Below are 27,536 nucleotides of genomic sequence, written 5' to 3'. Positions count from 1 at the left end.
TATCTAAAGTGATCACTCTCCTTACAATGTGTATGATAATCAAGTTGGGCCATTTCCAGCACAAATCCAGGTTTTCTCCCCCACACACACACACAAACCCACTCTCCTGTTGGTAATAGCTTATCTAAAGTGATCACTCTCCTTACAATGTGTATGATAATCAAGGTGGGCCATTTCCAGCACAAATCCAGGGTTTAACAAGAACGTCTGGGGGGGGGCGGCGGGGAGGAAAAAACAAGGGGAAATAGGTTACCTTGCATAATGACTTCCGATGAAGTGAGCTGTAGCTCACGAAAGCTTATGCTCAAATAAATTGGTTAGTCTCTAAGGTGCCACAAGTACTCCTTTTCTTTTTGCGAATACAGACTAACACGGCTGTTATTCTGAAACCTGATGAAATCAGCAGCTCTTATTTTTATACATTTAACAGTTTGGGAACAACTCTGGTAAATGTATAAAGTACCCAAATATGCAACATTTCAAACTGATGAACAAGAACAATCATAGAGCCAGGCACTGCACTTATCCACATAAGTAACTTAACCCATGAGAGGAGCCCCACTGAAATCAATGGAGCAGCAGTGCCATCCATCAGTAGAATTAGTCAGGTGCATAAGCATTTGTAGTTTCAGGCCCACAATTGTTGAAGCTTCATACTATGGAATAGCCAATTTATTTTTTTTTTTTACTAAACTTTAAATAAAATCCTGAGAAGTATGTTTATTACTTTTCTAAACAGAGTTTCCATTAATATTCTGTTCATTTCTGTCCTGAACACAAAAATATCTATACAACACCAGCCACACAGTATGCAAAATGAAAAAAAATAGGATCAGTAATATATAAATATTCTTCAGATTGAATAATCATTCAGTTGTAATAAAATACTTCTTCAAAGTCACTTCAACAACCCTGTAAATGGTGTGACTGGCACTCAGACACAAGTAACAATTTGAGGAGACTAGGAAACTAGAAATCAGAGCATCTAGAAGTTGATAAAATCAATTACTGATCACATTTCAATATTTTGTACAAGCTCCAGCCAGTAACACAGATTCACATCTTCTTGGTGATTATTTCAGAGAAAGCTTTTAGGGACTTTATAAGGTTCATTGCTCATAACTCACAAAATAAAGTAGGAAAGGAGGTTTGTGTGGTTTTTTTTAAACTATTTTAATTTCATCTCAAGGCTTTTGGATTATTCATCCCTGTGAGTTATCCAGCCTCATTAGATACAGTCACTTTCTCTGAATGCTTGGCTAGAATCCAAAACAGTTATTGTTCAACTCAATAATCTAACTTCATTGCCTTAAATAAATCATACCTGACAACTCATGTTTGAGAAGGATCTCTGAAAGCTGGGTTAAAATGATCCTGTGCTACTGGTTTAAACAAACTGCAGATATCTTTCCCCTTAAACACATTTCTAAATTAGTACTACACTTGTGCAAACTATAGTTTGAAATTTGATGCTACTGCTAACAACGCATTCCCATAGCTCAGTGGTTTGAGCATTGGCCTGCTAAACCCAGGGTTGTGAGTTTAATCGTTGAGGGGGCCATTTAGGGATGTGGGGCAAAAATTGGGGATTGGTCCTGCTTTGAGCAGGGGATTGGACTAGATGACCTACTGAGGTCCCTTCCAACCCTGATATTCTATGATATGATTCTTTCTTTCTATGATATGTTCCTATTTAAATAAAATTCCCATGTGCGGGGGGGAAAGCTGCTCAGAAATATGGTATAAAATTATTTAGATGCATTAGTCTTTTCAGGATCTGATTTTTCCTTATCTAGTCATGACCTTGTTCTGCTGCACAAAAAACAAATCAAGTGCATAAACTCGTTTCTTTCATTGATGTGTACAAGTAACAGCCATTAACACTGTGCAAGTATAAACTGCGATCATTTAACAGAGCACAAAACTTTGTGTTTATGTTGCAACTTTTGGTAAAAAAGTAGAGCAGACTGTCCTAGGTATTAAAAAAACCAAAACTTTATTCTAATTAGAAATAGATGTTCTAGACTTCTTAGTGAAATGATGAAATACAAAAATGGCAACAAAATAAGTGATTTGATCTGCGCAACATTTTACTAACTCAAATATACTGTGTTAAAAAGGCTAACTTTGAACTGTAAAAGTATTTTAGTAGCGTATGAAAAAAATACAGATTCCACTCACAGGATAAAATTGAGGTTAAAAATCTAATATGGATATTTTAGCCAGTAACGAAATTGGCCTAACTTTACTGGTATTATTCATTGTTCAGTATCCAAGTTAAGAATCTTCTCAGACCACATTATACACTTTTACCCAACAAATACTTTAATAATCAATTTGTAGGGTTAAACACACCCTATGACTCTCTTTTTCAAGAATAAAAAAAAATCAAGTAAAGAAAACCCCACATAATTTTGGACAGATTTTCATTTATTCTATATATGAGATTACAGGATTGTGTGTATTAGTTGAACAATGCACCCAAATGTCACTCATGACAAAGGGTCACAGGATTTCTATTCCAGTTCTTATACCGTACCTATCACTAAGGTACTGAGCACCTTCCAGAAGTTCATTAAGAGACTTAAAGTATCAAGAGCCAATGGTTAATATCCATTGGAAAAAAAGCAGGCCTTTGCTATTCAGTGCAATTAATGGCACTGTTTGCTTGGGAGAGAAACAAGTCACCACTGTACTATTTGTGTCTCTATATCATCATTTATGACTAGAACCATTTCGGAGGCTTAGAAATATTTTACATGTCTTTACATACGATACACAACCAAAAAGCTGCTTAAAGATACATCACCTTATAGGTTAGATAGCAAACACTTGTATTCAGAGAGCAATTAGTGTTCCCAAAACTTCGTCATGCTGGAGTACAAAAGCAACTGAGATCTCATTTTTGATTAGGCCTAGTTCTAGCAAGTCTTGTGCCCATCAGTCCCCATCAAGCCTCTTTAGTTTTGTTACATACAGAATCTAAAGTCCCATTAAACTGTTCAAATCTTCCTCCTGGTTTTTTTTTTTTGAGCACTGTTTGACAATCCTTGCTATATACTCTACTGGATTTGGATGAATGTCATCATTATTTGATAGTCATTACGTATGGCCTCTATAGGGGAATATTCAACAGAGGGAAAGGATACTATTGGGAGAATTCCTAAACAGACCAATCCGGAGTTCTGGTGACCACTGATAGTGCGCCTCAATTTAGTCAGCAGGGTCGGTTCAAAAATACAATCAAATGTCCAAACAAATCCCTATTTAGAGCATTCGTGTGTCATCATCTGGTTGTATTTCTACACAGGTCAGTAGCAAGTTGAAAACAACAATCTTCAGGTTACATAGGAAATCCCTGATCTAATAAACATGGAACAAGTCACCACACTCAGATTGAAACAGTCAATTGATATTGTTACCTTTACAACAGCAATAATAAATAGGTCATTTTATTTCCACATGAAGTGGAACATTCCAAGAATTCCTACTGTAACCTTTCATCTTTTCCATTTGGACTCCTTTTAGTTGATGTTTTTTTTTTTGCTTCCAAATCTTTCTATTCATAACCTATAATCTTTTACTAATAGCTCAAACTGTTTTTGTTTGAATTAAACAATCATACTGCTGCTCAGTTAATTGCTCTGAGATCTGAAAAGCTTTTCGGTCTACTAGATATTCCCAGTAAGCAAGGATGCAGTTCCTAATCTTAAAATACATTCATACACCATTGTTGAGTTTATGCAATCTATCCACAGACTCAAATATCCGGATTAGCTTGGTGTCTATGGGATTACCCCTCTAGACATTAAACATTTTAGCGCATTAAAAAGCATTAATATTTACTTCCTTGGCTGGATGCCGACAGAGCTCGGACTCTTCTCTGTTCTCCTACACTAGAGTGGATTTTTAATTTGCAGTAGTGGATCTGAGCTGTGTCTGATTTAGGCTCTTCATCCATGCCTCTTACTAAATTTGACCCTCCCCTATTTCCATCTTCACACAGAATACCAGTGAAGTGTAACCTTGGAAAGGCTTGTGGAAAGAGACAGATAGCTAAGGGTTCCCCCCCCTTCACCCCTTGTTCAAACTAAAAATAAAAAGCTCAAAGGCACACACGCAAGACAAAGTGACTGTGTGCTACCCACATATTCCATGACCATGGAGTTTGAAGCAGAATTTTATTCTAGGATCTCAGCTTTTATTAAAAATAGAATTAAGTTTCTAGCCCAAGCAAATATGAACTGAGTGTAAACCTGTGTACATCTGAGTCTGTAAGAGCCTGCAAACTGCCTCCATCATCTCACTCAGGACTACACCATTGTGTGTCAGTGGAATCTGATATAGTTCCAAGATTTTCGGAGTGTAGCATTTTTGCTACAGAATTCCATATTTTGCTGCAGCCAGGCATCTGGCATTTTGCTTTTCATCTTCCTGCCCCACTGGGGCCTGCCTCTGGCTCTGCATTTTTGCCCACAAGCGGAATTAAATGGCATGATCCTTTCACTGTTCTAGAGAACTAGGCAGGAGGGGAGTTAGGGAGCTAGAGTCCAGGTCACAGCCACAGAGTGGAGGGAGGGCGAAGTGCATGTTGTGCAGCTAGGGTGCCTAGAGGACAGAATAGCAGCCTAGTCCTGTGGAACTGAGATGATGAACCTCTGAGCTGACCACAAGTTTCCTCCTTTCGTGGCATGAATGTGACAGGGAAACTCTATTCTAACTAGGGTTGCCAATTTTGATTGGACATATTCCTGGAGGTTTCATCACATGACAATCTTGAATTAAAAAGACTAATCTTTAATTCCTGGAGACTCCAGGACAATCCTGGAGGGTTGGCAACTCTAATTCTAACACCTATTCAGACACCATTGTAACTACTGAGGCCCATGGAGCTGTGCTATCTGGAGAATGCAAGTGGTGTGGGCAGCAGGGGAGAAATCAAAAATAATCATTACTGAAAATAGTAATGGATTAATTGTATAGCAGTGAGTATTTTCAACTATGAGCCAAAGTCATGTGTATGTTTAGGGATGGGAATGAAGGGTACATTGTAGAGATACACTACATTAATATTTCGGCAGAGTTTAGTGGGGTTTGCTGCAGAATTTGTTGCCCCTATGCTACAGTCCCACTGTGGGGTATGAAAGATTGTGTTTGACCCATTGACCAACAGAAACGACAATTGCCCATTTCAGATGATTTCTTGATTTTCTCTCTGGCTGCACTTATTTAAACGTAGAAAGTAGCTACTTCATACATATGATTAAGTGTTTATATGCCTGATTCTGACCCTACCTCTAAACTTTAAAAGGCATGAAGATATGAAACTTAGACAATAGGTGAGTTTCTTCTAATGCTTTTTCTCAGTGTCTTCCCTATGAAACGGGTTGTCTTAGACATTCCGAATGAGGTGTTGTGATGCTGTATGATTGAAGGAGTCCATTTTTATTGTTGTTACCTCTAATAAAATTGCAACAAATCTTATACAAAATATAGCATGTAAGGTGTCAATGGAAAAGTTGCAATTTGTCAAGTATGATTATCCTGGTTAAATCCATGAATATTACTGAACCTGAAGTTATGAATATCCGCTATGTATTTGTATCTCAAATGTGTTTGTTCTTGGGGTGACTCCTACAAGGTAGTTTAGTCTCAACAGCCCGTTGTGAATGGACTATTCAAGTTGGATGGGCCATTTAGAAGAATCATCTCTCCAGACAGCTCTTCCTAAGGTCGCCTCAGACAACAAGGAGCCAATGGCCGCCCCTGTGATTCAGCAAAACATGTAAGGGCATGTGATATGGACATGTGCCCTCAGATGCCATCTTTGTTATACCTTCCCCTACACAGGGGCTGTGGGCTTTGTTTAGGACAGTAAATTTCCATGCACATGGCAGATGATATAAAAGACACCTGAGACATCTCCAATTCTCTGGACTGTGGATTTACAACTAAAAGGAATATTTTGAACTATGGACTGAGGACCTTCCAATCTTTTGGAAGTTACCAGAGAGACTTCTGCAAGCCAGCAGTCTATTTCATCACTGCTATGATCCTGATCTATGAACACTGAAAATCAGGTGTATGTATTATTCCTTAAATATTCCATAACTCTTCTTTTCTTTAATGAAGAAAATCTTTAGTTAGTTTACTAAGGATTGGCTGACAGTGTGATATTTGGATAAGATATGAAATATGTATATTGACCTGGGGCGTAAGTGTCTGATCCTTTGGGAGTGGTAGAACCTTAAGTATGATGAATTGGGTTTCCAGTAACCTCTCACTATATTAGACCTGTTTGTCTGGATGGGAACCAAACGCTGGAATGCCTAAAGAGGACTGCTTCTGGTTAACCAATGTGGTGCTACAGAAGTTTCTTTATTACTGGTTTGGCAAATCTAATTACAGAATAAATCACCAGTTTTGGGAATTGCTTGTCCTGACTGTGGCATTCTCAGTGTGGTCCATTCGAGGCACCCGGTCACAGGTGTATTAAAAGGTTTGTCAAGATATAGTGCTCAGGACCAATTTCGAGAGAAGGAAGTACATTTGGGAAGTTATTCACTAGTGAGTTAGAAGTGTCAAAATGGTCCTTGGGGACTCTCCACAGTTTGTCTCAACTCTCACATGCTTCATCCTAGGTTTAGTTAGCACTGTTCCAGAGGAACAGAGTGGTTCTGGAGGGTCTTGGATAAGGATGTGGTCACTGATGTACCTAAGTCCTGGCACTGATGGCTTTAAGAAACAAGAATAAGGGCCTGAAGTTGCAACAAAAGTGGATTGAGAGCCATAGGAAGGTGCTGAGCATGGAGTGATAGCCTCACAGCAACTGCCCATCCTGAAGAGAAGGCAGATATAAGAATGGCCACACTGAGTCAGAGGCAATGGTCCATCTGACCCAGTATCCTGTCTGACAGTGGACAGTTCCAGATACTTCAGAATAAGCTTCTGTCTCAGCATTGCTTCAGCACGGAGTTGGTAAGAAAACTCGAATTTTTTTGTGCAAAATTTCAACAGAAACCCCCACCCAACTATCATTGAAACTTGCAGTGGAAAATTATGACTTTTCATCAAAAAAAGTCAAAGTTCCCAAACTGATTCTTTTATTAAAAAAAATGCCTAGTGTTCAGGTTTTTGGTTCAGATAATAAAAAAATCAGAACCTTTCAAGGAAAGCAAATTATTTCTGGGGACGAAAATGCCAACATAAAAGTTGAACAGAAAATTATTGACCAGCCCTACTCCCATCTTAATCCCCCAACACTGAGTTACAGTCTAGACTGGATCACTAGGGCCACTTCTTTTTCTCAGATGATGAAGTCTCCCAGCTTGCTGAAGGTGTTCAGGCATTCTTGCCATTGTCCCTAGTGGTTATATATAGTTATTGATAGGTCCAGCAGAACCTTGTGGCTTCACACCACTTTGGCGTGTGGCTGGTATAAGGAGGGCAGATGCTTTTGATGGGAAGGGAGATCAGTGTTACAGCTAATTCAAGTTGTTTCCTCTCCTGACTATCACTTTAATCTTACCCAGGTTTAGCTTGACATTTACACTACAAGTTAGAGGTGTGATTCCCCTGCTCATGTTCACATACATGGGCTAGCTCTCATCAAGCTAATGCAAATATAAATAGGAGTGTAGTCACAGTAGCATGTGTAGCAGGAGCAGAGGTACAGTTAACCCATGATGAGTATATACTCAGTGGTTCAGGTGGTGGATATGTACTGAATGAGAACTAGTGTATGTATGTGTACATGAGCAGGGGAATCACACCCCTAGCTCATCATGTAGACATAGCCTTAGTTTATTAACTTCACATTATGTTGGAAACAAAAATGTCTGTTAAACAGATTTGGAGGTCTGATTAATTAAGAAAGCTTTATCAGATCAATAATGTTGCAGTGATCAAATGACCTCCAAGCATATCTTGTGTAGGTGGTCAGACCCATTAAATTTGGGAATCAGCAAGTTTTCTACCAGATTGCACAGCACAGCACATGGATACTACAGGGATAGGGACCATAGAAATACATCAACCTGTAGGGACAGGACGCATGTATGGACATGAGATAATTCAGCAGGTTCCAAGACCAATGAGAGAAGTTGAAGCATTTTAAAGTGGACAACTATCTTATTTTTAATGTTTAACCTTACTCCAGAAGGAGTGCTATGTGTTCAAAGTTACCAAGCCAAGTTTTAAAAATCTCCCCACTCTGAAGATCTATAAATATCAAAGGGCTGTTTTAAGTTTTGTTTTTTGTTTTTTTAATTAAGGAAACCTCTCTTATGCTGCCATTTTGCACCTACAAATAATTGTGTGCAGTATTTCCACACAATTGAATGCAGGTGCTAATTGTGTCATTTAATGTCTGACTTATGAGTGGAATTAAGATCAGGTCTGGAATTTTAGTTCACAATCAATTGTGCTTACAAAATTTGAACCCTCAGTTATTTGCAAGTGCAAAATGGGAGACCACTTTTTAAAAATCTTTATCAATATGGAAAGTAACTATGTTGCAAATACTACAATGCTAAATCTGTTGGCAGTCAAGAGGTCTTCCCTTAACAGTCAGCTACAACAAACATTTTATTCCCAGAAAATTCCAGACCCTCCTTCAGAGATTTTCAAGATGCACCAAAAACCAAATCAAAGCTAAATATAAAGTTATCCTGAGCTGCTAATCATCATATTTTTTCCCTATAATCAAAGAAAAATGAACCCTTCGTTCAGTCTGTAGAAATGTTCAACAGCTTTTTATAGTCTCACTCAAAGGCTAAAATGATTACTGTTTTGTTTCAATTCAGCAGTATGTCTGATATACACATTGATCCGATTTTTGTCTATTTTTATAGACGAGAATATTTTTAAAAGATATGAGTAAAGAATACCAACATTTTCTAGGTAGCTAGAAAATTGTTATTAGCAATTAATTACTTTATTGCCTGGTCTCTTTATGTGAAACAGACAATGACTACCAGTTCTTTAGAGAGTGCACAGTTTTATGCCTGCATACACATGGTTATCAATGAAATGCGACCTGTAGTAACTTGGTGCAACGCAATGGGTATGTTTTAAAGAAATATTTCTAAGCAAAGAACAGTCAAGAAACAGCACTTAGGCTGCTCACAGATCAGTAAGTATCCATTATTCACTACAGCTCTAATGAACCTTTTTATACAGCAGTTCCTGATAAGTTACTGTAACACATAAGGGAATATTCATGACAACAGTGAAAGATCCAGACTGACTGGCACCCAGGGGTTGGAAATAGCAAACCTTTACATTTTATTGTACAAATTAGAGATGGATGAACTATTATCCAATTTTGAAAAATAAGGCTCCCTGCTCCCATCCAAGGAACTTTTATTTATATGTTTATTAAAAGTGAACATAATTTTGACTGTGAAAGTTTTCTTATATTAACATGAAAAGAGAGTGTGACAAATAAGAGCCCTTTGAGATATCAAGCTACCAAAATGATGGAGTTGCCCAAATATTTTTCAAACTTTTTCTCCTATATCCTTAGCCTCCCTTTCCACCTTTCTTTAAATAGTCTTCTAGTGGGGTTGTGTGTACCTAACATCTCCAAGGGGATTTCTGGCCTCATCCCCAGTGGAATGGAGAGCCCTGATCTTCTCCACTTCTTGTTCTCTTACAGGACTTGATAGGAGATACGTTCCCCAAAACCCTATATCCTCACCTTCTGGGGGGAGGCTTGTTACCTGCCCCCTCCCCCCAATCCTGTAGCAGTCTGGGCCAGAATGGGCTCCATCCCTTCCTGCTCTTTCTACAACTTGTTAAATAGGGTGCCTATTATACTGAGATCCGGAGTGGAATTTTATACCCTTGATCATGGACGCCTGATTAAGCTTTCAGTCACTCATATTGCCTTTATTGCTGTGCCTATCGATATGTTTGAATTTTAGTGGCAGGAAATGCATCGTTCTCTTGCTCCAGGAGCCTCTGTCCACCGCAACTTCGTAATTCTTAACCCATGTGATTTAGGGTCTCTACATTATTTCTTGGACAGGAGTTACTTTGGCATCCTATAGAGAGGATATGCAGCAGCATTATATAACTCTCAGTACAGCAGCACTTCAGCACACTCAGTGCTGCAAGCCTGCCTGATTCAGTAAGTACTTGGAATGAGAGAGAGACCATTTAGTTAGTTTCCTCACAGTCTCCCAGGAGAGCTACATCTAATTGCTTCTAAAATGACCCCTGTGTCCTTGCATCAGCAACTTTGACCTGTAGGCCATCCCAAACATTCATCATTCTCTGAGTGAATAAGCGCTTTCTTAGAACAGATGTGATTAATTTTTCTTCCCTGCTTAACTTCCATTTTTTTGCCTCTTGGTCCTCCCCCATCTAGGTTTTGTTGAAAGTACATTTATTGATTTTATCTACAGCTTTAATATTTTTATGCTGCAACTAAATCCACTCTTGTGTATGTTTATCTCTATGGTATTATTAGGATTCTCTCTCTCAATAGCAGCACCAACTTCTTGATCTTGAGGTCAGCAGTGTTACCGTTTTTCCTACTTTATATAACATCACCTGTTTGGTTCAGCATGTGAGTACACAAAATTTAATTTCTCACAATATTATCTGTAATTCTGGCACTTCCATATTAAAAAGAAGGATATTTTAACATGTAATGGCCTTAATTTCAAAAAGGTACTGAGCAACTGCAGCTCTCCAAATCAAGCCATCCTTCTTGTATCCTATTATTTTAGCTATATATCCTATTTTCTCTTTATAGTCTAGAAATCTTAAAGGAATTTAAATAACCCCCACTCCTTATTTTTGCTCATTTTGTTCTTACTTATGCCACATGCTTTGTTTTTGGGGGGGAAAACCTATTCACTTCTTTAAAAAAAAAATCCTCTTGTCTATGAAACCACTGATCAGAATCCTCTTTGCAGATCCTCTCTGTTCTTTACAGTATGATCTAAAGCTGCTTTGTCTTTTTCTGCCATTGAAGGTGTATTGGAGCAACATGTGGTAAGAACCGTTTGTACTTATTTCCAGAAACAATGACAAATGGTATTTGAACAACACCAAGTACTTTCAGATTGTTTCTCTCTGCTCCTGCACACAGTGAAGCTGGTCACTAGGGACACCTTGCACTACCCCATGTAATTTTGCTACAAGTGAACAATGAAGAGGGCCAGTCCATTTTTACTTTAAGATCAGTAAGGGGGGCTTATTTAATAAGCCCCAAGTAAATGTACAAAAATTAAACTAAAAACAAGTCTCAGTATCTGAACTGAGAGTCCAAAAATAGCTTAAGGCCATGGTTACTCCCTCCCCCCCACACGCAGTAGTCTTCCGGGAAAACTCATTCTGATGTGGATTGGCCCACACAATACTCACTTAAACCTACAAGTGGGCTACCTCAAGTAAATCATATGTATGTTGACTCATAGGACATGGCAGGGGGAAGGACCACAGGGTACATGTCCCATGGCACTGAGCCTCTGTATATGTGGAGTACAGGGTAGCTGTACTGTTGCCCTGTGCCCTAACACTAAGTTGGATTCCACCTCTCCAACCCTGCCACACTTCCCATACATAAAGTCAGACTACTCCTGCTTTATGCAACTGAAAGTAATTTCACCCTAAATGACTAGATTGGCCTTACTCCCCACCCAACAATACGTTCTGAGTCTACAACAACAAGAACTTTATTATTCAACAATCATCATAGGTACTTTGTTTTTCAAAACTATTGAAGTCCCTACAACTTGAATTTTACAGTATGTTTTAACATGTTGCATTAATAATAAATGAACAATAGCCTACTACAGAGATTTAAGATTAATTTTAAGTACAATACTCTCCTATAAATTTATGGAAATTTTATCAACACCAGCAGTATCACAAAGGAAAAACCTAAAGTTCATTTTCTACAAGTATTCTCTTTAATACTAATTACAATTCACTGAGATTAGTAGTGGTAGCAGGCAAACTAGCCAATCAGCCCATTTGTTCTTCTTTTCAGACAAAACTCTGTATGCAAACTCTGTACAAAAAAGTCAATTTCCAATTGGTAGACCATTTTTAAAAGGCATTGTATGGGAGGTACTCTATGTGCAGATTGAGAGGGTATCCTATATGTCCCACAATGTCTGAAAGAGCGGGTAAGAAGCCTCAGGAAGCCCCACAAGGTTCACCTTGCAACATTTCCAGTAAATTCTCTCATAAAGGGAAAGGATTATGTGGCATCATGGCAGTGGCAAAACTCTAAGGACTCTAAAAACTGCACAGCATAAAAAAAGCAAAGAAAAAGAAGCTCAGAACCCACAGGTCCCAGACTAGCCACGGACTGAGGGCCTGACCCTCTATGCTGCTGTCTAGACTTACCGTCTCATATGGCATGATGGCCTGAGACTACTGCTTATTGTATGAGACAAGGTAGGTGAGGTAATATTCTTATGGGACCAAAAGATATTACTTCACCCACCTTGTCTCTACAATATCCTAGGACCAACACAGCTACAACAACACTGCTCATTATGTGCTCATTTTAACGTTATTATGACACCCTTTTAACACCTTGCCATGAACCTAGAACTATATTTATTACTCGTCATGCAATCTCTAGGGGGCTGTCATCCTTGAAGCCCATGGCACTACTGTAATCCAAACAACAATAAAGAGAAATTCATGATGAAATTTTGTTTGCTCTCAATCCTTTCTGTAGGAAACATACAGAGCAGAATGAAAACTAATGCTGATCCTAAAAGTAGAATACATGGAAAATTAAAAAAAAAAAAAACAAACCCAAACACATGCTTCTCCAGTGGAGATGCTACCATGACTGAATAGTCTCTAGCCTTGCACTTCACTCACCAAAGAGCCCCATCTGCATGGCACATATTAAGGCAAAGAGCTTCTATGAACGTTGTGGAGTTACTACTCCCCCTTCTTATCTTGTGTGGGCTTTTCTACCTCATCCTGATCCATGTTACTTCCCACAATACCAGAGTAAAGGGAAACATACAGCCCTGTATTACTCAATAGCAACATTTGTGCATGCAGTACCAACATAGCACTGCTATTAAAATTCAGCAATGTAGTTTTCCCATTTTGAACTTTGCTTTTAAAACAAGACGGAGACAAATATGTGAAATACCATCTCTCTGGTGTTAACACTGTGGTTGCATTCACCACAGATGGTAAAACATTTTCTAAAGTGGAAGTTGAGTGTCAGAGGTAGGGCTCTCCAAATATTCCTATACTTTCTTCAGTTTACTTTTATGTACTTAATGGACTGCACTGCTTACTGTATGTCATTTCTACAGATCAACAAACCTCTGAAGCAGAAAAGAGCACCTGATAGAAACTTCCCATTTTCAATTTTATGTAAACTCACAGAGATCAGTAGGACTTGTAGGGTGCCCAGGAGTTTTGAAAGGATCAGGCAGGTACCTAAACACATGTCTAGCAGCTTTTAAGAAAATTATTTATAGTGTATGTGACAGGGTGCACCACTCGCCGCTAGTCTGGTGCCTCCTCCAGGCCACTCTAGGGATTAGCTAATCAGGACAACAAATTGTTCCAATAGTTAATTACCCTCTCTGTTACAAATCTGCATCTTGAGTCTGCATTTGCCTAGCTTCAGCTTCCATCCATTGGATCTTGTTATACCTTTGTCTGCTAGATTGAAAAGCCCTCTGATCAAATTTCTGTTCCACTTAAAGGCATATAAAGACTCACACTTTAATCTTTTTGATAAACTAAATAGATTGCGCTCCTTGAGTCTATCACTATGATTTCCAATCCTTTAATCACTCTCTGGGCTCTTCTCTGAGCTCTCTCCAATTTTTCAGCACCAGAACTGGACACAGTTTTCCAATAACAGTACTGGCCACATGAGACCTCCAGCATGTGTCACTCAGCTTGAAGTCCCCCATGATACTGCAGCTTTTTTTCTTTACATGTTATGGACAGTTGTTTAAGGAACCGGTAATCCTATTAGCTAGTGTGATTTAGTGGTCTGTAGTAGATCGCAATTGATACCCCATCTTGTGCTTTATCTGTTAGGACAGGGATGATTATGGATCAATGTGTTTTCCATTAATTACAATGGACAGAAACGCCTAGTTATAACTAATATTTTTAGCGATTCGTAGTATTTTAAAAAGGGAAGTGAAAGAGCATGAATGCCTAAGGACACTTGGTGGCATCGCACTGAAGTGATAGAAGTGTACACAGCTTGTACCTTTACAATTATTCAGAAAATGCATGTCCAGGAATACATAAATTCCTGGTGCAAGACAGAGTATCCTTCAGTTTGCTCTAATTTGGGCTAGCTACCCTTGGGACCGATAAGGCAGCAAAGTATTACAAGCATGAAGGGATATCTCAGCCATGCCCCTCTCTCTAGCCACACAGTCTGCACACATGGGCCAATAAAGAGGCTGCCAGAGAAGCCACTACCACAGCTTCACACCACCCAAAGATTTGTCCATGGTAGGAGGCCAGGTCCATCAGATTTATGGCAGTTGCTGGGTGGCCCAATTATTTTATATATTCCAGTGGACATCTCATGGAGTAACAATCACCACTTGTGTTCTCGCTACTCAGTAGTCAATGCCATAAACAAGCAGATTTGTGTTTTAGTGAAACTCACTCAGCCATTCCTGTACTGATATAACTCCTTGGGAATAGTTTCATGCGACTTGGAAACGAAATGCATCTGAATAATCATTGGTTTCAGAGTAGCAGCTGTGATGAAGTGAGCTGTAGCTCACGAAAGCTTATGCTCAAATAAATTTGTTAGTCTCTAAGGTGCCACAAGTACTCCTGTTCTTTTTTTGAATAATCATTGTAAGAGAAAATAGGATTACCAAGCAATACTGTGGATTTCACTTGTGTGCCCACCATCAGATGTGTACATTCCGGCATAGAGCACATTTTTCTCTCATATTATCGATGTTCTTTCTGAATGTTATCTTTTGTGCATTTTATTCTGCTTGGTGTGCACTGACAGTTCTGCTTGAATGCAGTAAAAGGATATTAAGCTGGTTTTTTTTCTGAACAATATAGTAGTAGAATCCTAGTCAGAGTTGGTTCACAGCAAGATATTCCTGAGTTTCTTCCACTGATAAATTTTGAGATTCAGTATCCACATCTTCACTCACCTAGAATGGAATTCAAGGGTTATAGTAGTATGTGTCATGGAGTACACTATTGTGGCAAAGTGTTATGCTACGGGGCAAATGGAAGATTCCCACTTCTATCAATTTCCATTTGTATGCAGATGCTTAGATGAGTGTGATTTCAAAGAGCAGTCAGATCTATGCAAAAAAGTAGCATGAATATAACAAGAAATCAAGCACTCAAAAAGCCTGACTCAAAGTCCACAGAAGTCAATGGATATATCCCCTTTGGTTTGAATAGGTTTTTGAACAAGCCTTAAGTCAGGAAATTCCAGAAGCGAATCACTCAAACAGAAGTTTCACAAGGACAACGTTGCTTTACTGCCCTGGCATGAGCGGAGGACAATTAAGTTGGGGTGACAGAAATTTCAGAGTCACTGCTAAGCAACCCCATGGTAGGGATCCAACAAAGCCCAGAAAGGGCTGCAAAGTTTTTATTCTCTATCCCACCTGAGCCATTGCAGATTCTGATCCCTCCTTCTCCCCCTTACCAGGACCAAGGAAGCTAATTCTACCCCAAGGCGTGGTTTGGGAAGCTGTTGGCATCCTCACTGTCTCCCCACTTGTCACTGAACCAAGGAAAGAGGGCATTGCCACCCCAACATGTGACTCCACTGTTATTAAAGTTGGCTAAGTCAAGCACTCAAATTAAGCACTCAAAGTCAAAAAGCAATGGGCTAGAACATACCTAGATCTAAGAGCACAACTCGCATTGCTTATGTGGGCAAAAAAACGTGAGAATTAAATGCTTACATTTTTAGAGATCTTGTGTTTGTCAGTTTCCATCTGTCCCTTCGCTGCAACCCTGCATCTACCAGCTTCTAATATCATAACACCCACTTCTGTGTTAATTCTTGCCATTTATACTCTTCAGTCACTCTGAAGTGTTCATTACTGTATTAGTCATGGGGTCATATGTTGTGTTGACACAGGAATGATAGTATATGTTCAAGTGCAGTAGTTTGGACTCTAATGGGTGGCTAATATCCTAGTAGCTATGTACAATATTTCATGATAACCCTTTCCCTTTCTAGAACTACAATTTTAAGTTTTCCAATTTCCTTTCATGTACCGCATAGTACTTCCGTAGCTATCTACCTGCCTAGCTACTTACATGGCCCTCACCATCTGAGGTAACAGAATGCCTCACAATCATATGAGTACTGTCAGGATAAAGTATTATCCCCATTTTACAGATCAGGAACTGAGACACAGAGAGATTAAGTGAGCTGCTCAAGGTCATATAGGAAGTCTGTGGTTGAACCCCAATGTCCTCGTGCTGCACCCACTAGTTCTTTGGTATACGGCTTTCTTAATATAATCCACAATCTGAACAAGGTTGCATATCTATAAGCTCTTCTTCCTATAGAGGTATTAGCTGTGTTTGTCTTCCATCTTCATTTTAGTCTTATTTTTCAGTAATACCATATTTCTCAATACCACTGCTCTGTATCAAATGGTTTCCACAATATCAGAAGCACTATCAAAGCAATCTAGTATTTGTGTGAACAGCAAGAGGATAAATTTGTAATGGTGTTCAAGACAATTATTAACTCCATGTAGTCTCACACCTATAAAAAGCTGTATTTATAAGGTTGCATATTTTATATATATTACATGCGCAGAGTGAAGTCTTCTTTGCAGTGAATTCTGATATGGTAAAATGCCACTTATACTACTGACCGAATGAAAGACGAGTTATTTTAAATGCATCAGAACATGTAAAATGCAATTTTAATAATAATGAACCCCTAATTAGAGAAGAAGTGCTGTGGCATGGGATGGAGGGGAAGGACTGTTCAAGATGACCATGTATTACGCCCACACACTATTGTAGTTGATTGCAATCTTCAGGAATGTTACTTTGAAAATAGTCCCTCATTTTCACAAATTAGAGAGCCCTCAAAAATACTAGCTGTTAAATACCAACCATTTTAATGCATAGGTAGCATATTAGTTCCGGGGTATTGCACATCAAAAGAGAAATGAATATTTGATTCAAACAAAGTTTCTCATAATCCTGTATCTTGTTCATCTTTTATTCAGAATAATTGGTCTTTACAAAGCTATCACTTTGCTTGTTAGACTTTGCAAACCTGTTTTCCTATTTATACTCTTCCAGGGCATAGAGAGTATTTTTCTTTCCAGAAGAGATGTCATTTTACCTTTTAGTAGTTCCAATTTACACCTATAAGGACTTAATAAAAGCCTATGCATACTGGAATAGTTCAACTAGAAGAAACAGAACCTGACTGAATTTGGCTTAAACTGTCTTTCCAACATCCTGGGGAGACTCTTAGAGACTTGAAATACTTTTATTGACCTGGAAAGAGTATGGATATACTTTTGCTAATCTAGGAAGACTCAGTGGGACTTAGACTAGATACTCACTGACCTGGAAAGATTGCTACTTCAGCCTTGGTAGAATGATTGTAAAAGTCTTTTAGCAGCTTTGATTTGCTAACATTTATTCTGTTTTACTGAGCGATTTAGATATTACCCACAAGGCTTTGCTTTCCAATGGGACATAAGGGGAATGAGAAAAGTACTCTCCTAGAAAGAGTCAGGGGTCCTGTTCCAGCAACACAATCCCATTATGGATCTTTTGTCAGTGCTAATGCTGAGCTGGCATCCGTATGGGTGAACGGGTCTGGGCTAGCAAATTGCATTGTGAGATCAGGGCCTTGAACAATACTGTAATTCCAAACCAGGAAAAAATTTGCCACAGTTTTTCCTGATTTAATATTACAGTACTGCTCAAGGCCCTTATCTCACAATGCAATCTGCTACGCAGATCCCTTCACCCATACAGACCCCAGCTCACCATTAGCAGGGGCAAAGCCTCCACAGTAGTGGACTGCATTGCAAGAACAAGACCCATGACTGGTTTTATATCCAAAATTCCTTTCTTGCATTTTCATTAGCTTGGTGAATTTAAACTGATTTAGAGAGAATTAGAGATGAGCCCAAGCTGCAAACTTCAGACACAAACTTCCCCAGTTCTCAAGGGTATTAGGATCCAGGTTTTAGTTTGACCAGCTAAAGAAATAGGGGCAGCCACTGAGTCCAGTTCTGGTTGAGAATGCTTGATCAGGTGCTCAGTAAGCTCTGGGGACTCCTTCAGCACCAAAGAATTTTGTTCCCCTAGAACAATCCAGGGCTGAAATTACTTTTTTAATATGAGCTCCTCAGCCCACTTTCCTGGATGTTTTACTGCTCACTAGACAACCACAAAACAAGAATATGCAGAGGTAACCTTGAAGAAGATAAAGGTTACTTAACATAGTAACTGTGGTTCTTTGAGAATGTTGCCTCCATGTATGCATGCTCTCCACCTGCCTTCCCTTACTTTTTAAGGATCTACTCTCATAACTCTTAGGTTTAAGAAACGGGATTGAAGTGGTTGGGCCCACAAGGCCTTTCTCTAACCTTAGCTTCGAATGCTTAGTGCCTCAAGATGTTGTCAAATGGTTCCGATGGGTAGTGCATTCCAGAAAGTTCCCAGCACTTGGGGCGGGGGGGGATAATACCTCACATGTGTGAATATGCAGAGGCAAGAGTCCTGAGGAGCCACATTTACCATGGTAAGTATTTTTTTTTTTAAAACGCTAGGACTATCCATTTTTAACCTGCATGGCCACTAACTTCATTTTAATTTTCTTTTAAATTAAAAATGGAGTCCCTTATCAAAAATAAATGTAAGAGGAAGAAAACAGAACTGGAATTATCTATTAATCACCGGCCCTTTTATTTTCTCCAGAAGAGCTGGTTTTGATTACTTTCTTCACTGAAAGGGAAAAAGTCTTTCTATTAAAAAGGAAAAAAATATGGGTATAATATATAGCATATGGTTAAAATAATTGACAGTGCTATACAAGGTAATTGCTTGGTATCCAGCATGATCACGATCAAACTATTTATAAAGAAAAATAGTACTCCCTAGGGAGAATTCTATTCTTGAACAGTTTTATGGGAACCTCATTGTATTTGTTGGTAAAAACTAAAGCAGCTTATCTGAAAAAGTTAATGGGCTCTCCTGATTTGAACTAACCTAGCTACAGTGGGCCAGAGCTTTAGCTGGTGTATAACCATGCAAACTCCATTCAAGTGGAGCTACACCGATATACTCCCAGCTGAATGACATGCATTTGAACCATATCTCTCTCTCTCTCTCAACAGAAACAAGCAATAGAACCATCTACATTATTGTTAGGCCGTGAGAACAGTTGGCTTTCTTATTGGACTAGTAGGCGTTGGGTCAGTTTCGTAAGTCCAGGGGTTTATTATTTCTATTTTATTAGTATGGAAAATGAGGCATAGAGATTAAGTTGCTTGCCTACAGTCACCAGTCAGATACAAGAACTGAACCTAGGAATTCTAACTCCATTCCTGTGTCCACCCATTGCACAATCTTCTCTTCACTTATTCCCCAAACACTTAGTGTCACACATTTGGGCAACTTGTATGTGGAAATTAAAATTCATTGACAGTATTATACTCACCAGACATATGAAATCCCAAAGAAAATTAGAGGCAAATGTGTAATTTATAATGAATAAACTGATTAATTTTGCTTTTGCCCCCTGGTTTGAATTGTCTTTAAACAGACCATTAATTTTTTACAGTTCAAAAGTGAATATTCACTATTCAAAATTTATTAATTTCTTCAAATATTTATTACCCTGCAGATCATTCATAAATTACAATTATTTGCAATTTGAAATCTCTCTGTGTTAGTTAGTTCTGTAAGTCATGTCATCATGTTTCTGTTCCCCGTATGGAATATTTATATAACTAACCAACATAACATGTACTGCACATTTTCAAATCTGAAGTTTCTTTTGGTGACTATTCAGACATTTCAGCTAAAATTTTCTCTTATCAGAGGGAATCTCAAGTTGTTATGGAAGATAACAATGGAAGGACAGAAAGTGTTGTTAAAAGAAAGTTTACTTTTGAACTCAAATGAATATGCATGGAAATGGCTCCAAACTTGGCTCCAAAGAGACCATTTACTGAAATGACAAGCTCATCATTGCTTGAAACTGTGAAAGACTGGTGCTGGACAAAAAGCACCTTTTAGTAAAGGATCATAGAAAAATGACCAGAAAGTTATAGATTGGATTTATCATCAAAAATATGGCAGGTCTCAAAAGCCCATATGGGAAACAAAGTATCGGTTACCATCCTCTGATGAGTAATCCCCTTTCACTTGAACATCCGTTGCCAGAACATTATGAGTATGATAGAGTCAGCAGCCATGGAGACTGTTGGCCAGGCATGTGAAACTATTTTTCTTCTAACCAGCATCTCTTCTGCCCCTTCCTGCTGATCTCAGTCATAAAATAGTCAGGGAAGAGACAATGCTGGGAAAAGAATGGTACAAATAAAAGCAGTGACTTCTGCTTTTGCCAAGAGCTAAAAAGTGGTCTTTTTTAATTACCCTGGGAATCCACATGTGTGATTGTCTAAGTCCATCCGTCCATTTGAAGTCAACCATCAAATATTTGACATTACAAGAAATCTGAGAAGTTTGGGAAACCCAGACAAGAAGATTGGAACTAGATTCTAACTCTGAATAAATTCTATTTTCAATTTGGTAAACAGCCCAGTGTTCTGTTTAATTTTTCACTTGCTCCAAGTTTTTAAATTAGGGATAGATTATTTCCCACTGATTTTTTTCACATCCTTGAAAAAAGAAAAGAAATCTCAGCCACCCATTTCCAAAAAAGAGAGTCATTTTTCTCTTGATTCTGAAGTCCCTACTGAACAAATACAGAAAATCAGACTCCCCAACAAATTCAAAAGATGTGCAGAAGTTTACAAAAAACAAACAAACAAAAAACAACATCCCCAGCTGACAGTGGATCATCATGGGTTTTTTTAGCACCACTAAAGATAGGAGTTTGTGGTGTTTAGAAGTTGCATTTGAACAAATATCCCCGAAATCAGATACTTATCTGAAGCTCATCCAAGTTTCCAAACCATTTCATGGAGCATTGTTTGATCAACCACATTTCCTGCTCCTATATTTGTGAACAATCTTTTCCCACCCACCACCTGAACACAGGACTCATTGAAAGGATCTTTGATTCAGCAGGTATATGTTGCTGAAAGCCTCTATTCTAGCTTTAATGTACAGCTGGAGAAAGAAGAGAAGTAAAAGTCATTTCTGCAGGTACTTCAAGTTGCCTCTCTTCTTTACTTATTCAGGACCTCTTCCATCTTTGCTGTGATTCTTGAGAACTGGAACTCTGCTCGATCACTGTCCATATTAGCAAGGCTATTCCCAACACATAAGGTTCTCTCACATGTCTAGCTGTTGTTATTAGGAGTGTGTTGGGTATCGATTGGCCCTCTTTTGGTTTAACTCCAGCACTAACAATACTCTGCTAGTCACAGAGCACAGCCAATAATATTGTACGTTGCCCAGTTAAAACAATAAGAGAAAACACTATCATTTTCTGTAATTGTACTCTATCTAAATAATCTTCATGTCATTCTTTTCTTCCCCTTATTGATTCACATTATAAAAACACTACTCCGGTTTAGTCAGAATTTTTTTCTGCTTCATTACATTAGCTTTTTCCCTCCCCATCAGTTCTGCAATGAACACACACACACACACACACCCTCTCAGTCTCTCTGCTTTTAGCAATAATTTGCACATAATGGAACAGCCAGAGGGGGGTTTGATCAATGACCTCTGTCTCAGAGATGCTGTTCCAAGGGAAACACATCTGCCAACATAAAGTATTGAAGCAATCATAGCTCAGTGAGCGCCGTAATAAGCAACTGTTACACTGGAGCCATCAGTCATGTTCAGTTACAGACCTGAAAGGATACGGCACCTCGGGGAGCAATGTCCTTCCATAAATTTGGGCAGCAATGAAGAATGATTTGCAATCAAGTAATAAAAGGCCTAAAAAAGGTCCACCATGCATACTAACATCCAGTACAGCTGACAAAGGAAATAAAAAACCTTGGCATTGTTTGCTCGTTATGTAAACTACACAGCTGTCCAAGCAATTAAGATATGATTTTGGGAATTCTCTCGTAAAAATTTGCTAACAGTTCTTCCACTTGTGAAAGTGACATTCTTCTTTATCAGTAAAGTGCATTTCATTAAGGTAATGCAATTTCATCTAGCTTAATAGTAGGAATTGCTTAACCTTATGGCAAGAGTACGTAAACAACATAAAATTAATGTCACTCTGTGCATTGTGGGAATAGATTTGCATTAGTGACAGCATTGATCAAGTAATAGAGAATCTAACATGTCCTTTCAATTTTCGGTGCTCCAGAGATTCCTGTTCACTATCACCAATGTCATCTTTTGGTCTGCTGGCTGTGAAACAGTTAAAATCCACAATGAATGTTGCAATTTTTCAGCAGCAAAGCTAAAGAAATAAGCCTGATAAAATGGACCTGAGTCTGATGTGATGCAATTTCAGCATCAGACTAAGGAGGCAAGAACCTCCAGGGGAAGGAGCCAAAAGTGGCCTCAGGATAGATTTGGGAAGCGGTAGCTCACACAGACTCTTCACAATCAATATTGCCCAAGAAGAGAGGAAAGGTCCCCTCAGATAAGGGGACTGGAAGTGTTGCTGCTACCACTTCATGTTGCGATTATCCAATGGCCCAGATGCTTCAGTGCTTGGCCTACCTCATGTGCTGCCCTCCTGCCATTTTCATAGCATTATGGGGGTTTTCCTAAGGAATAAACCCAGTAATATGTTAAAAGCAAAAGGCAGAGGGTAGCCCCTCTTCTCCTGGGATCCTCACCTCCTGGACCCCTTCTTCTCCAGTCGTGAGGCCTCCCGCATGGACCTCTATATAAATTATATTGGGTGCTGTGGCCCCCTGCTTGCCAGCACCTGATTCCAGAGATCAAAAGGATCTGCCACTGCTTGTAGAGAATTCATGGGAAGTTTCTCTGTAGGCCAGTATAAGTCTGTACAGCCTTAGGATGTTTTATGAAATTTACAATCAATCATTATCTTGAGCATATGCATTCAATAGTGCATGAGTTGCAGAGAGAGTAAGGGACATTCAACAGATGGAAAGTGATCTAAGGGACATATGACACTTTTAGGTATTCTCTGAAAACTGGAGGAATGAAGGTGAGCCATCGAAACTGGGTTAACTTAGACAGCTAAATTAGAAATGGCACATGGGATGTAACAAAGCAAGGACTTGGCAGTACGAAGAGTGTTGTTGTTTTGTTTTTTTAAGGTAAAGATTTCCAAACAAGCCAGCGCAGAATACTTGACAGTTAATCAATCAAATACCTGCCCACTTCCTTCTTGGATTTTGATGAGGATCATTGCAGAGTGGAAAATACTTTTGAAAATACTATCAGAGCCAAAGAGGTGTCTATCAACAGCACTCAACATTTTTGCTTCCTTATTAATGGTCACTGATACACTGCAAGCCAAAAGTGACTACATCTACCATTGATTCCCAAATTAATACAATGCATTCTAACATTGTTTAAAATTACTACTATTTATATACACAATACTATACTTGCACTTTCAGCACAGAGTGATTTCCTCCAAAAGAATCATTAAATAACAACAATAGCAACAATCTCACTTTACAGGAAGTTCTTCTAACCAACACCTCTATGTCAGAACATTTGTATGTTGTTGCCATTGCATTTCTCTGCCTCCTCATTTTTTATTCCAGAACTGTTGTACTCAGTTGATAGTAACTGTGACAAAAATGAATCCCATCCATTTCCACCAAAAGGAGGATGTAAAAAAGAAGGATTCAACAGAAAACCCCATTTGCTGATATAACTTCATGCTGGATGTGGTTTTGCTAAGGCAGATTACACACAGTGAACAAGATGAGAAAAAGCAATATATTTGTATTCGCTTTAAGCTGTATCAATATGAGGTGTCACCTGGAACAATAATGGGTAAGAGACTTTCAGACAGAAGTCTGGCTTGACTTTAAGTTGAAAGTACCCCTTTCATGTCAAAGTCATTCCCAACAGGAAACAGACTCAAAGTTGGCAGAACAAGACCCTGTGTGATGCTTCTAAGTAGAAGATTTCAAATGCTTGATTGCACAGCGCTGCAGCCAAAAAAAAAAAAAAGAATTCAGTAAGTGAAGACACTGTGAAACTCAGATGAAGGGCAAATGTGCCAAAAGGTCAGTCCAGATAGCAGGACAGCTCAACTGCTCGATTAATGATAACAGGGTAGAGTGAGTATCTGGTCCAGATTAACCACTGTGCACGTGGTGCACTTTCCCTGGGCACCCATCTCAACCACCGGGAGGAAAACAAAACTGAGTGGTGCTGCAACCCTGCATGCCAGGTCACAGCACCATTCATTCAAATTTGGCCTGGTCGTCCCCCTCACACATATCACATGTGTCATGACGAAGGGGCAGCCAGGCCAAATCTAGGTAAGTGACTCTGCGACTTGATTCTTAACTCCCCACTTCTACCATGACCACTGAACCACCAGGAGATTTGCCACCCCTCCTCCCAAAAAAATGGGATCCCCCAATTTGCATAGTGCACAGGGTTCCAAAATTCTTTAATCCAGCCCTGTGGGTATTACGAATTTCAGGAATTAACAGAGTTCAGCCTAAACCACCAAAGTTCACTCACCTGGGGTACTCAGATCTCCTAGGATAAGTTCTAAGAACAGAACAAGATAATAGCAAGTCCCTAAGTGAGTCACCCCAAAGCCAACCAAGAAGGAGATTAAAAGGATGCAACATGTAGATCCTAAGAAGCCCTTCAGCCCTAACTGACTTGCTGTACCTAAAACCAAGACTACAGGATGCTAGAAGAGATTCACAGAGTTTACTTACCATCATAGAAGGCTGATTCTGAAAGATTCTGTACTCTCTAAGCTCCCAGTGACTTCAACTGGAGTTCAGGTGACTCAGCCCCACACAGGATCCAGCCCTCACAGGCTAATAGAGTCAAACTTACAAAGTATGCCTTTGCGCAATCACCCAAAGAGATGTTCTCTTCCCCACTGTCAGCCAGACTCTAGTGACTGTAGGAAGGCTAAAGCTTTGAGTTTAAAATGGTTACAATTCCCATAATCAGTCCTATAATGCATTCCAGCAGGGAAAATTACACTTCAGCTTTAATCTAGGACAAACGATTATCTGCCCCCTTCACAAACAAATCCAGACAAATATCCCATTGCTTTAGAGGGTTGAAAGAAGTCAGAGTAGATTTTAGAGGCAGTGCCAATCACACTCTCAGAGGGAAGAGATACTCAGTATGTGCTGTCATGTAGTCCTCTAAAGGATACTGCCCTTTTGTAAATATAAAACCCTGTTTCTCGGTACTTTTTCAAGAATAGCTTCACAGGCTTACAAATAGGATCAATTTACAAAATCACATTATCTGCCAAAAAGTGGATCTAAACAAAAGCACTGTTCACCATTTCCATGCCTCGAGACTATAAGAAATTCTTAAGGTTTTCTTGAGACTATTACTACACCAGTGAGAGGTTTCAGAGTAACAGCCGTGTTAGTCTGTATTCGCAAAAAGAAAAGGAGTACTTGTGGCACCTTAGAGACTAACCAATTTATTTGAGCATAAGCTTTCGTGAGCTACAGCTTATATATATATACATATATATATATACACACATATACATATACAACTGTAGCTCACGAAAGCTTATGCTCAGATAAATTGGTTAGTCTCTAAAGTGCCACAAGTACTCCTTTTCTTTTTACGCCAGTGAGGTTCACCATAGTATAGGTCCTCTAATGTTGGAGATCCCACTTCCTGATCTCATGGACCCCTCACTTCTCTCAGTGGTACTCTTTGGGCCCACCTGACTCTCCTTTTAACTTGGAGTCCCCTGGCCTCCATGGGACCCACCTGTTTTCTGTTCTTCCCTGGATGGTAGAGAGTCTTTTTTGGGGCAGGGGAGAGGAGAAGTTTTGTCCACACTTACCTCATTAATAGCCAGATACAAATGGCTACTGCAACTAAACAAGACATGCTTTATTTAAGAAAGAGAGAAAAACAGTGGTTTAATTGCTTTGCTTTTCTATCTCTTCTAAAAGATAAAATTGTATAGGACTACTTTCAGAGTAACAGCCGTGTTAGTCTGTATTCGTAAAAAGAAAAGGAGTACTTGTGGCACCTTAGAGACTAACCAGTTTATTTGAGCATGAGCGAGAAACTGCTGAATTGGAATTCATTTGCAAATTGGATACTATTAATTTGGGCTTGAATAGAGACTGGGAGTGGCTAAGTCATTATGCAAGGTAGCCTGTCTCCCCTTGTTTTTTTCCTGCAAACCCCCCCCCAAGACGTTCTGGTTAAACTTGGATTATTGCTGTGCACATTGTAAGATGAGCTGTTGCCAGCAGGAGAATGAGTTTGTGTGTGTGGTTTTTGGAAAAAGGGGGGGGTGTGGGGGGGGGTGAGAAAACCTGGATTAGTGCTGGAGGTGACCCACCTTGATTATCATGCGCATTATAAAGAGGGGTTTCAAAGGGGGATGGGCTGTTGCCAGCAGGAGAGTGAGTTTGTATGTGTGTGTGGGGGGGGGGGGGGGAGAAGGGTGAGAAAACCTGGATTTGTGCTGGAAATGGCTCTACTTGATGATCACTTTAGATAAGCTGTTGCCAGAGGGGGAGTGAGGTGGGAGGAAGTTTTGTTTCATGGTCTCTGTGTGTATATAATGTCTTCTGCAGTTTCCACGATATGCTATGCATCCGATGAAGTGAGCTGTAGCTCACGAAAGCTCATGCTCAAATAAACTGGTTAGTCTCTAAGGTGCCACAAGTACTCCTTTTCTTTATAGGACTACTGTAGTTCTCCCCCCAAGGCACAGCTCAAGCCTCTTCCCTCTTGCATGCAAATCAAAGTGCTACTCCCCCCTCCTTGTATGGGTTGGCTTTGGTTCTCTGTTGTGATGCCTGCTGCCTCCATCCAAGTTGACACTTCCTTGTGCCTGGGACACAGTGGGTGCTGACCCTTGGTAAATGACTAATACTACTACTCTTAACAAGGAGTACAACGTAGTATCCAAACAACAAAATACAGTAATACAACCCCCAACAAATGAAATGCCACACCCAAAAATAATGACTTTATTGGAGATGGAAAAAAGTGGCTCTAGGAAAGGAAAGGGTTAGAACTAACTAAATACTAAATCACCACACTATAAAAAGTTATCCACCTCCCAACAATCACAACTGCAACACAAACCCCAGCTCCCTCCCTAGCATCTTCCTATGCAGATGGAATGCCTAGGACAAGTCCAGAAATGGAAACAGCAGCACTGCAACTGATTGCCCTTTTAAAGAGAACAAAGGGGGCCTTCTTGCCATGTTTTCACCCCTGGGTGAGGAAGGGTCTTCTCCTTT

At 39.4% G+C, this 27,536-nt stretch overlaps 1 long non-coding RNA gene across 1 annotated transcript in view; it reads right to left on the bottom strand.

Annotated features, from left to right (window-relative positions):
* LOC122465798 overlaps positions 1–27,536 on the bottom strand; it is a 127,796-nt gene that overhangs the window by 49,723 nt on the left and 50,537 nt on the right. The window lies entirely within an intron of this gene.

The sequence above is a fragment of the Chelonia mydas genome, chromosome 5, assembly GCF_015237465.2.
Source record: "Chelonia mydas isolate rCheMyd1 chromosome 5, rCheMyd1.pri.v2, whole genome shotgun sequence".
Classification (NCBI taxonomy): domain Eukaryota; kingdom Metazoa; phylum Chordata; order Testudines; family Cheloniidae; genus Chelonia; species Chelonia mydas.
Note: the sequence above shows the minus strand (reverse complement) of the source record. Positions and strands in the feature narration are given on the sequence as shown.